The 9,818-nt window shown below is 35.3% G+C and overlaps 1 long non-coding RNA gene across 1 annotated transcript in view; it reads right to left on the bottom strand.

The window, feature by feature from the left end:
- Nucleotides 1–2,936: 2,936 nt before the first annotated feature.
- Nucleotides 2,937–9,818, bottom strand: part of LOC107521906 — a 46,863-nt gene continuing 39,981 nt past the window's right edge. Inside the window, exon 4 of the long non-coding RNA XR_001599680.2 lies at nucleotides 2,937–3,205. This is a non-coding gene — a long non-coding RNA (uncharacterized LOC107521906). The remainder of the gene's footprint in view (nucleotides 3,206–9,818) is intronic.

Genomic DNA, 9,818 nt, shown 5'->3' with positions numbered 1-9,818 from the left:
ACAGACAGTAGAAAAATGCTAATAATTTATCGATTAATCAATAACACAATAATTAATTATCTACTGCGTATTTTTTAGTTACCCAAAAGTAGATATTAGTTTCTGTTCTAAAATCCTTGTAATTTATATTTTGCAGTCAAGAATATCCAAAAAAGTGTAAATAGAAAAAAATTATTCAAATTAATAAATCTACATTCATAAAATAAGAGATAAGATTCATATGACCATAAATGGTTTTCCTCCCCTAAATTCCCAATTTTTGAAAGAAACTTGATTTTTCATATGCTAGCCTTCATATTATTTTAAGGTCATTTTTGCTTTCTCATATCCCCTTTATTCTCTTTTGTCACTGAAGTCGATAGTATTAATCATGGTAAAACTACTTAAATCAAGAGGTATGTATTTATAATTAATTTTTCAAAGATATATGGAAAGGATATATGAACCATTTTATAAAAACAGTGATCAAATCCAATTCTGATATAATATATATTGGCGGAGATAGCTCAGTAAAGAGCAGACACAGTTTCTGATAACAAATAACAATATCTGATTTGAACAAAGGAAGTTTAGAGGTGTGACAAGCTTTGGAGTCTAAATTTCATGTCATGTTATCCCTATTAATACAGATTTGACTCCTTAGAAAAAGCAAGGTGCTTTTTCCTCTGGGTATTTTCCATGTCATATTCTTATGTCCCCCAAGAAAACTCTGATATCTCTGATACATTATACAAGCCTCAGGAGCTCCTGTATTTTTTTTTTTTTTTTTTTGAGATGCTGTGTCTTATGTGCTTGAATTACATTAGTCCCGTGTTGATGGTGGGCATACTAAAGCCGGGCAGGACACCAGAAGGGCAAAGCACAGTCCCGAGCCTTCAACATAAAATACTCCACTCTTTCAGCCCTGGCACTAATGGATAAAATATTAATTATTACAAATATATTCTGAGCATTTAGAGGCATTACTCATTCTTCGATGTAGAATGGAAATTTCTCTTTTCAGGAGAAGAGAGTAACTGGCAGGTGCAACAAGAAGCACTGCAGGAAAAACTTCCCCTACAAAGAGGGATGAGTGTGGAGAGCATGTGCAAAACGTCCTGCGTTGCTTAAGCCATTTCTCCTGGGGTAGAGAAGCTGGTTTACATCTTCCAGTGAACCGTACCCACTGACAATTGCTTTTATTTCATTGTTCAGGAGGTTTAACAAAGAGCCAATGGATTTATGTTTCAATGGCAAGCATGGCATAACCTTCAGCAGAAAACTTCCTTCAGAAAGAAACTGTGTGCTTAGACTGCCAAATGCATTTAAATGCTCCAACGGCCTAAGAAAACAGGACGTCTGTGTGCCATGTTCGCCAGGCTGAGTGTCCTCTAAACTACCCCCGCGGGGACAAGTCCACACACAATAGCACACATGCTTCTTGACCTTAGCAACTCTGCGCCTCTCTGGCTGGTGCCACAGAGGCTGGAGAGAAACTATCTGATGGTAAGGTGTTTTCCCTGTGACAGATTTATGCCTTCAAGAAATGTTCCTATTTAGTACACACATTTTGTTTTCTGTTGAGGGCAAAAGAAAAACGATAATGTGCATGATAAAAAAAATATATAATTTTTAAAAGATCATGTTCCCTGATTGTGAATTTTACATTTTAAATGATACAATTTTAACTGCTACATTGAGATATGGTTAACATACAAAAAAGCTGTTAATATTTAATTTATACAATCTGATGTGTTTAAAGCTAAGTGCACACCCATAACACCATTATCACTACCAATGCCATAAACTTATCTATTACTTCCCGAAGTTTCCTCTTTCCCCTGTGGTTTCTCTTTGTTTCCTTTTGTGGTAAGAACACATTAAGTCTACCCATTTAGGAAAATTGTAGTATATTAATTCTTAACCACAGGCCCTACATAGTATAGATTTTCAGAATTTATTTTAAATAACTGAAACTTTGTGCCCTTTGACCAACACCTCTCCTCTTCCCTCTTCTCTAGTCTCTGACAACCACCATTCTATTCTTCACTTCTATGTGTTTGACTGTTATAGATTCTATATATAAGTGAGATCATGCAGTGTTTGTCCACCTTATTTCATGTGGCCTAGTGTCATCCAGGTCCATCCATGTTGTGTCAGATGACAAGACTTCCATCTTTTTTAAGGCTGAATAATAGCCTATTGTAGGTATATACCACATTTTCCTATCCATTCATCCAGTGATAGACATTTAGGTTGTTTCAATATTTCACTATTGCAAATAATGCCTCAATGAACATGGAGGTACAGGTATATCGTCAAGATCCCGATTCCGGTTTCTTTGGATATATGCCAGAAATGGAATTGTGGAATCAAAAGTTAATTCTACTTTTAACTTTTTGAGAAACCTCCATGTTGTTTTCCATGATGGTTGTACCAATTTACATTCCTACCAAAAGTATATGAGAGTTATCTTTCCTCTACTTTCTCACCAACACTTCCCCCTCTTTTTTTCTGATGTGTCATCTTAATAGGTGTAAGATGATATCTCACTGTGATTTTGATTGTATTTCCCTGATGGTAAGTGATGCTGGGCATCTTTCATATATCTTCAGCCACCTGAATGTCTTCTTTAAAGAAATGTCTATTGAGGTCCTCTGCCCATTTTTTAATTAGATTATCCTTTTGCTGTTTAGTTCATGAATTTTTAATATATTTTTAGATATTAACATCTTATTGAATATATCCTTTGAAAATATATCATTTTAAAAGTTTTCATGCTATTGTATCATATGGTAGGTCCAAATTATCTAACTGTCTGTCTATTTATCTATCAATGTATATTGTGTCTACATCTTACGTAGGAGAGGTTAACTGCCTCCATTCCCTTGATATAAGGCATATGAAAGAGCATGGAATTCGGTTAATAATTGTTGTTCCTTTGATTCATGGACCTTACTTGTTTCTGAATATTCCCGAGTGACAAAAAATAACAGACAGGTGGGAAAGTCAGCCTGCTTCGCAACGGCCCAGAAAGCAGCTTCCGCACTGCATTCTTCCCAAACTGTTCCCTAGTACCCAAGGAATTCTGGATCTTACCTTGAGCTTTTGGCCTCTTGTTAAAATGTAAATCTTTAGGAGAGAAATTATTTGAAGCTCTTCTTCATCATTTCGTTCTGAATAAATTTTCAGTAATAGGTTTAGACGCCTGGTTGAGAGATCACAGCTGGAAAGAAATAAAAAAGTGAGAGGGCTGTGCAGTGGAGTTGACAAGAAAGGGGAGTCCCCTGAGGGGTTGCTGGAAGCTTGGACTTTGCTCTTGACAGAACAGGTGATCTGGTGATCCCTTTAGACATGTTTGAGAACTTGGACTACACATAAATGGTTCATTGTTTACAGGGTTGTTATAAGGAGAAGACTGAAGATCTAGCTTTGTTCAGTCTTACAGTAAGCAAAGGAAACTGCTGAGGCAATGAACTGGCTAAGTTACCTGGACGACTCAGACTAAGGGGCTTTTTGCTTGCTTGTATTATATGGACAGCATCATAATGGCCTGCTTTACTTTTCAAGCAGAGATACTACCTTTAAAGCAATGTAAGAAAATAATATGAGATTGAATATGATTTCTTTGTAGGTTAAAACAGAGACACATTACTGAATGCAGTATAGGTGGAGGGAGAGAAAAGCTGAAGCAAAAACTTGCTGGCCCTTGACCTCATTTATAAGTCTTTGTCTCGAACATAGGTTCTATGGGCTTAATTCCAGCTCTGCTTCTTAAGTAGTGGTGGTGACTAGAGAATAACTGTCCTCTGTTCCTATGGTATCCTGTTTAAAAATGTGTAAATAGGGACATGACATTGATTTTGTATTTATGTAATGTGTGAGAATTTTAAGAGTCTTACTTGTAAATACTCTTTAAATTACTTTTTTGTCACTTATTCCTCACAAGGCAGCCTGGCCCTTTTAACACAGGAGGCACCGTGTGTCAAATGCTGCCCCTACTGTTCCCTCTGTCCAGAACTCGACTTCAAACCACCACAGGACTTTCCTCCTCACTTACGAGATGTTTCACAGGTACCATTTACATGGCCGGGTCTTCTGTGACCTATTCAAAATGTCACCTCCACACCTCTACTTCCTATCCCCCTCCTTGCTTTACTTTTATCTCCAGCTCTTAAGACTTACAACGAAATATGTAATTCTTATATTGTTATTGTTTATTTGCTCTCCTTCCACTCGGATGAAGGCTCCACAATGGTAGAGATGTTTTGCTGCTTTTTTACTAATAATTGGCGTCTAAAACACTACCTTACACATAATAGGAATATATACAAATATGTTGAGTGAATGTTATTGACATGACATTTTTAACAATTTATGAATATAACTACATACTTAGACTTATTTTAATAAACTACAAATATCAGGGATTCCGTAGGAGCAATAACCAAAAATACTTGTCTAAATTTTTATAATTCCATATTTCAACAATTATTTAAAAGTTAAGCAGGCTGTATTAACTTTAAATTCAACAATTTATCAATGATTTAGGTATAAGTTCCTAAAATCTTTCAAAATTTCAGTTTTTCAAGGTATATTTTAGCTTAGAGAACATTGCTTTCAAAATATTTTCCTATTAACAACAGGAATTTTTTCCTTACATTTTAAAAGTGTACAAAAGAAATAATAGAATTTTCCCAGTTTCAGCTGTTACCTGAAAACACCTAAAACAGAAAGGAGGAAGACTTTCAAAAACCAGAGATTTCTTTACATCCACTGTGCCAAAAATAATTAGAGTTGGAAAATTGTTCTCAGGTGAGTGTAAACTAATTAGTGTAGGTGCTCAATTTGAGTTCAATTTTTTATTTCACTCGCACTTTTCTCCCCACATGGTGGCTCTATTTGGAAAAAATAACCTTTTACATAAGTACTGCTTACTTAAGATGTAAAAAATACTCACACAATTAAATGCTATTTAAATTATCTTTTCAATTAAAATGAAAAAAGGTCCATGTTCTGAAGGCTTCTGATAAATAGTCATTCACTCCTGAATTTACATTTATTTATGTCTGTAGAAGTCGAGAGTATTCGTGTTCCACAGGCATTGGAAATTTAGGGTAAAATCTTATCAGCTCAATACAAATAATATCCATCGATACTAGCAGTTTTTCTTTCTAGTCAGCATGTAAATTACAAAACTGACTCATTCAACAAAGAATTTTGAGTCCCTACACTAAAGACTAGGCATAGAGTGTGCAACAGTGTACACATAAGGCATTCTTTGCCACATGCACGTTGCAACCTTCCTTCATTTCATCCACTTGTCTCTAAATCCAACTTCGGCTCACTCCTTAACAGTCACCAATGTCCATATTGCAAAGATATTTTTGTTGTCTCGCATTTGTTTTTTTACACACAGATGCAGGATGGAGTACAGAATAACAGAGCTAGCAAATGAATGATCACAGACTCACACTGAAATTGGTTTGAATTAAATCCTCCCCTTTTTACAATACACTTACTGGGAAATTCTAATTATAGAAATACCAACCAACATGCTACTAGAAATATAGCTAAGAATTTGAAAAAACAACAACAACAACAACTTCTTTCCTTATTATGTTATATTTTGGTGAGACTTACTTATAACTTGCCACATTTAGATGCACAAAGAGTGTGAAAAAGTATAAGTGTGCAAGAAATAACAGTGCTGGCCAACATCAGTGCAATTTTATCTTTCCCAGTTCTCCTTAATCTCAGGGAGTATGATGGGATATGGGAACAGCAGGAAAAGAAACTAGCATTTATTGAACATGATTAGGTTTCATGCGCTACGCTGCTGCAAACCTTACATTTCAGTTAATTTCTCAGATAGCAGCTCCGATAAATGGTCTCAGTACCTGTAATTTTAATTCAGGAAAATTGCAGTACTGTTTCTGGACTAGTACTTGCTGATGTTTTGTCTGTTATTAATTTCGTTTTACAACACAGCATAAAGTGAAAAATACCATTTCCTAAGAAAGTCTTTTCTTGATCAACCTGTGAAAAAGAGGCTCAACTCAAGTCATATCACTCATCACTCCCTGACACAGTTACATATATCTGTAATTTGCATCTCCCATTATCAATGGAAGTTTCACAAAGGCAGAGGTGTAATTTTGGCCATCACTTAATCCTCAGTGTCTAGAGCAGTGCCTGAATGAATAAATGAATAAGTGAGTGAATCTGTGAATGCAAAACAGAATGGATGAGGCTAAGAGATTTTTAAGGAACTTATCACAACACTCACAGCTTGTAAGTTTTACAACTGAAATTTTAACTATAGATTTGAGTCCAAACCCTGGGGGCATCCCATTGTGCCAACTGTTTCTAACTTGCTTCCAACAGTTAATGTCACCAGGGCCATGGAGAGCAGCATAATGTAATATTACTTTGAACCATATGGAACAGCCTTTCTGAGCCTAGTGGCATTTACCATATAACATGAAGTATATAAAGGAGCCACTCTGCTAACAGAAAGGAGAGTCTGTACTAAAGAATCAGTGAGTCCAGAAGCCCAGTTGTCAGGAAAGAACATGGATTATTCTAGGAATGACCTAGGCCAAAGTGGTTGGAAATTAGTGAGTGACTGACATTGAGATTGTCTGAAAAAAGACTGGAGAACTAGGCCAGCTCCAGACTCTACATGGTCCTGTTGGTTATGTAAAATGATTCGGATTTTATTCTAAGTACAGTAGAAAAGAAAGCCCCTGAAGGTTTTAAGTTATGAGTGACAGGATCCAATGTGAATTTCTGAATGGTGTGGAGAATAAACTAGGAATGAGCAAAGTATGTATACATTCACATACACCTTCATACATTCCACATACTGCTGGCTTTGGAAGGGTATATATGATGGGAAGAGAGTATTTTGCATGGCACTAGGCACATGGTGACAGAGAAGTTTCTGTATGCCTCGTAATAGGCCTCCCTTCCTCTCTGTCCATCTGCCTGCCCTCTGCTGCAGCATGAGTGACCTCACACAGAATGGGGCACTACACCCTACAGATGGCGACTTAATATGAGTAGAACACTAAACTCTTTTTGTAAGCAAAATACACAGTGTGTTACAATTTATATGTATTTATTGTTAAGATGCATTTTATTCCTGTCGACTATTCGACTGCTAACTATGGTTTTCTTTAATATTTTTCCTGGACCATGTGATTCTTCCATCTAATGTTTTACCAGCTAGCCATTTTCTTTAATTTTGTACGATAAAATTCAAGTATATCAAGTTCCTCATGATCTAGCTTCTACACTCTCCTCCACTCTCACCTTTAGAAGTCACCCCCACTCGTCCATCACACACTAACAAATGTGCACACACACACACATTTTGTTTTGAGATAGTAATTAATATATTTACCACATTCTATGATTTATTTCCATGCTTTTACATCTTTTGAAACTTCTATTGTTTTGGTCTGACAAACTTCTATTCAATCTGAAAACTTCAGTTGCTGTTATCTCCCAAAGGCCGTCCCTGGTACTTCCTCAACTGTAGGCAGTCATGTTTCTCTCTGAATTTTATCTACCACGTATTTATGAAAACGTTAACAGATTTTTATTGACTTATTATTTATTTATTTATTTGTTAATTACCAAATCGAGTTTCTTGTTGAGGGTTTAGTTTTCACTTGTTTTATGTTTTTTGTTTATTCGTTTGCTTTTGTTTTTTGTTTTGTTCTGTTTTGTCTTCTTTTTGCGTGTAGTAGCTTGGGCTGCGGCTGTTTAACCACTCAGCAAATATACACTAAGTTAAATACTACTTTTCATATATACGGATATTCTGAATAACTACTATACATGTGGAAAAATAAATTCAGATCATACAGTAAGAGTGAAATCAAGACAATTATTATTTTTAGTCGTTTGTCAAATCCCATTTGCAAAAAGTATTGCAACTTGCAAAATGAAAGAAAGCAAAACAGATCTGTAGTGAGGCTGCAAAAATTCTTAGGAATTTTAATATTTTTTGTGGTTTTGAAAGACTATATTTATGACAGATATCATACAGAATAGATAAATTAAACCCAATAAAATGTTCTTGTTTAAAAACTTGAACTTGGAAGAAATGTCTCAACATACTATGATTACTACTAGCTTCTTTATTGTTTCTTTCAAGCACTTTAAAAGTAACGTTCCAACTGAATGCCTCCACCACAATTTATAAGGGTTTTTTGGTCTTTTATTAAGAATGGTGCTGACCTTTGGAATTCAAGAAACTGGGCGCTGGAAGGGAAGGAATACAGTGTTTATCATTTGAGGAGGCAGTGCATTTACTATCAGACTGCCCTCAGCTCTGACAAACGAGATCACACTTGTGAAGGTACTTGGAAAAGTATAAAAAAAACATGAATTCTACTCATAATCTTGGCAATAATAATGAAATATGACAAACTTTCTAGATTCAAGATCCTAGAAATTAGGAAATAGAACATGTCTGCCATAAAGAAGATGCTACAGAGGATATACATTATTCTGACAAATATGATAATTTCCTCCTCAGATTTCCTCCTCTCTTTCACAAGGCTACAGGAATGTCAAAAAATAGCATAAATGAAAACAATGTTGAAATGAATTAATTACTTCAGAAAAAGAGCCACAAATACGACATGGTTATGTAATCCCAGTAGTGTCTAGACACTTGCAGGCAGGATCTTTGTTTCTCTTGTTCTCTCTTGTAAATCTTACACCTAAAATCGCGGGATAAACATGGTAAAATCTCAATATTTTGGGATACAAAATATTGTATTGATGCCCAAATTAAATTTAAATGGATATAATATTTAAAGCAGCTCTTAGTATCATATTAATGTGTGGCCATATCTGGTGAAAAAGCAGTGTTTCTCCCCTTGCATTTCTTTTGCTAATGAAGACAGATTGATAGATCTACCTGCCTATTCCTTTGGTCAGGACTGGGTAACACATTCATGCCTACTCAATAACTACCAAGATATATGAGCCCTGCTATAATTCTCCCCCTCTGTTTGCTTTTATGAGTCATGGGAGGGTGAACATCCAAATGGAGAATGTGCAGCAAAGAATTAGGCAGATGGGGCAACCAACCGAGACTGCCAGGTTCCTGGATTCTAGAAACATTTCTACTTATCTGATCTATAAATGTTAAACCTTTCTTTTGCAGCACAAGGGTGGAAAATTGTCCTCTTACACTTGTAATGATGGAATATGAGCAATTGCAAAGTCTTTACATTCTAGGAAAACCATAATTATGAAGCAATGTGAGACAAAAAGCTTCATCATATTATCTGTCTTCCTCAACATATAAGGTTGTGTTGTGATTTGGAGGTTTCCCTCCTCTTACTTAAAGATTAAAGGTGATGAATAACAGCATTCTTATCCTTTTAAGAAACCTTTCTCATGCTTCCATTCAGTGTTACTTCTTATTTATAACTTGAAAAAAAAAGAGTAAAACTCTTGAAAACTGAATTTCCTTATATACTCTTGAGAACTTACCATTTTCTTCATCACAAAGTTATCTCTTGATTTACCAGAAAATCAATTAGCATGATTCAGAGAGCAATTTATATTTGAATGGTCTCTAAATGTGTATTTTATAAAAGAAAAGTAAAAATTATCGATTCAATTAATTTCTCTCAAGGAGTAACTAACTGTAAAGGTAAAAATCTAAAATGGAGAATACTTCCCTTTACTACCATGTCTCTTCTTCAAACTTTTATATCCAAGAGCTCTCAAACATGAACCCTGCTGTGATATATTTTATTATTTAAAAATGTGTTCTCATGTCTCCCTTCCTTAAGACAAGTATATAGTAT

Source organism: Rousettus aegyptiacus, unplaced genomic scaffold, assembly GCF_014176215.1.
Source record: "Rousettus aegyptiacus isolate mRouAeg1 unplaced genomic scaffold, mRouAeg1.p scaffold_m13_p_7, whole genome shotgun sequence".
Classification (NCBI taxonomy): domain Eukaryota; kingdom Metazoa; phylum Chordata; class Mammalia; order Chiroptera; family Pteropodidae; genus Rousettus; species Rousettus aegyptiacus.
The sequence above is the reverse complement of the archived record's forward strand: the minus strand, read 5'-3'. Positions and strand labels throughout refer to the sequence as shown.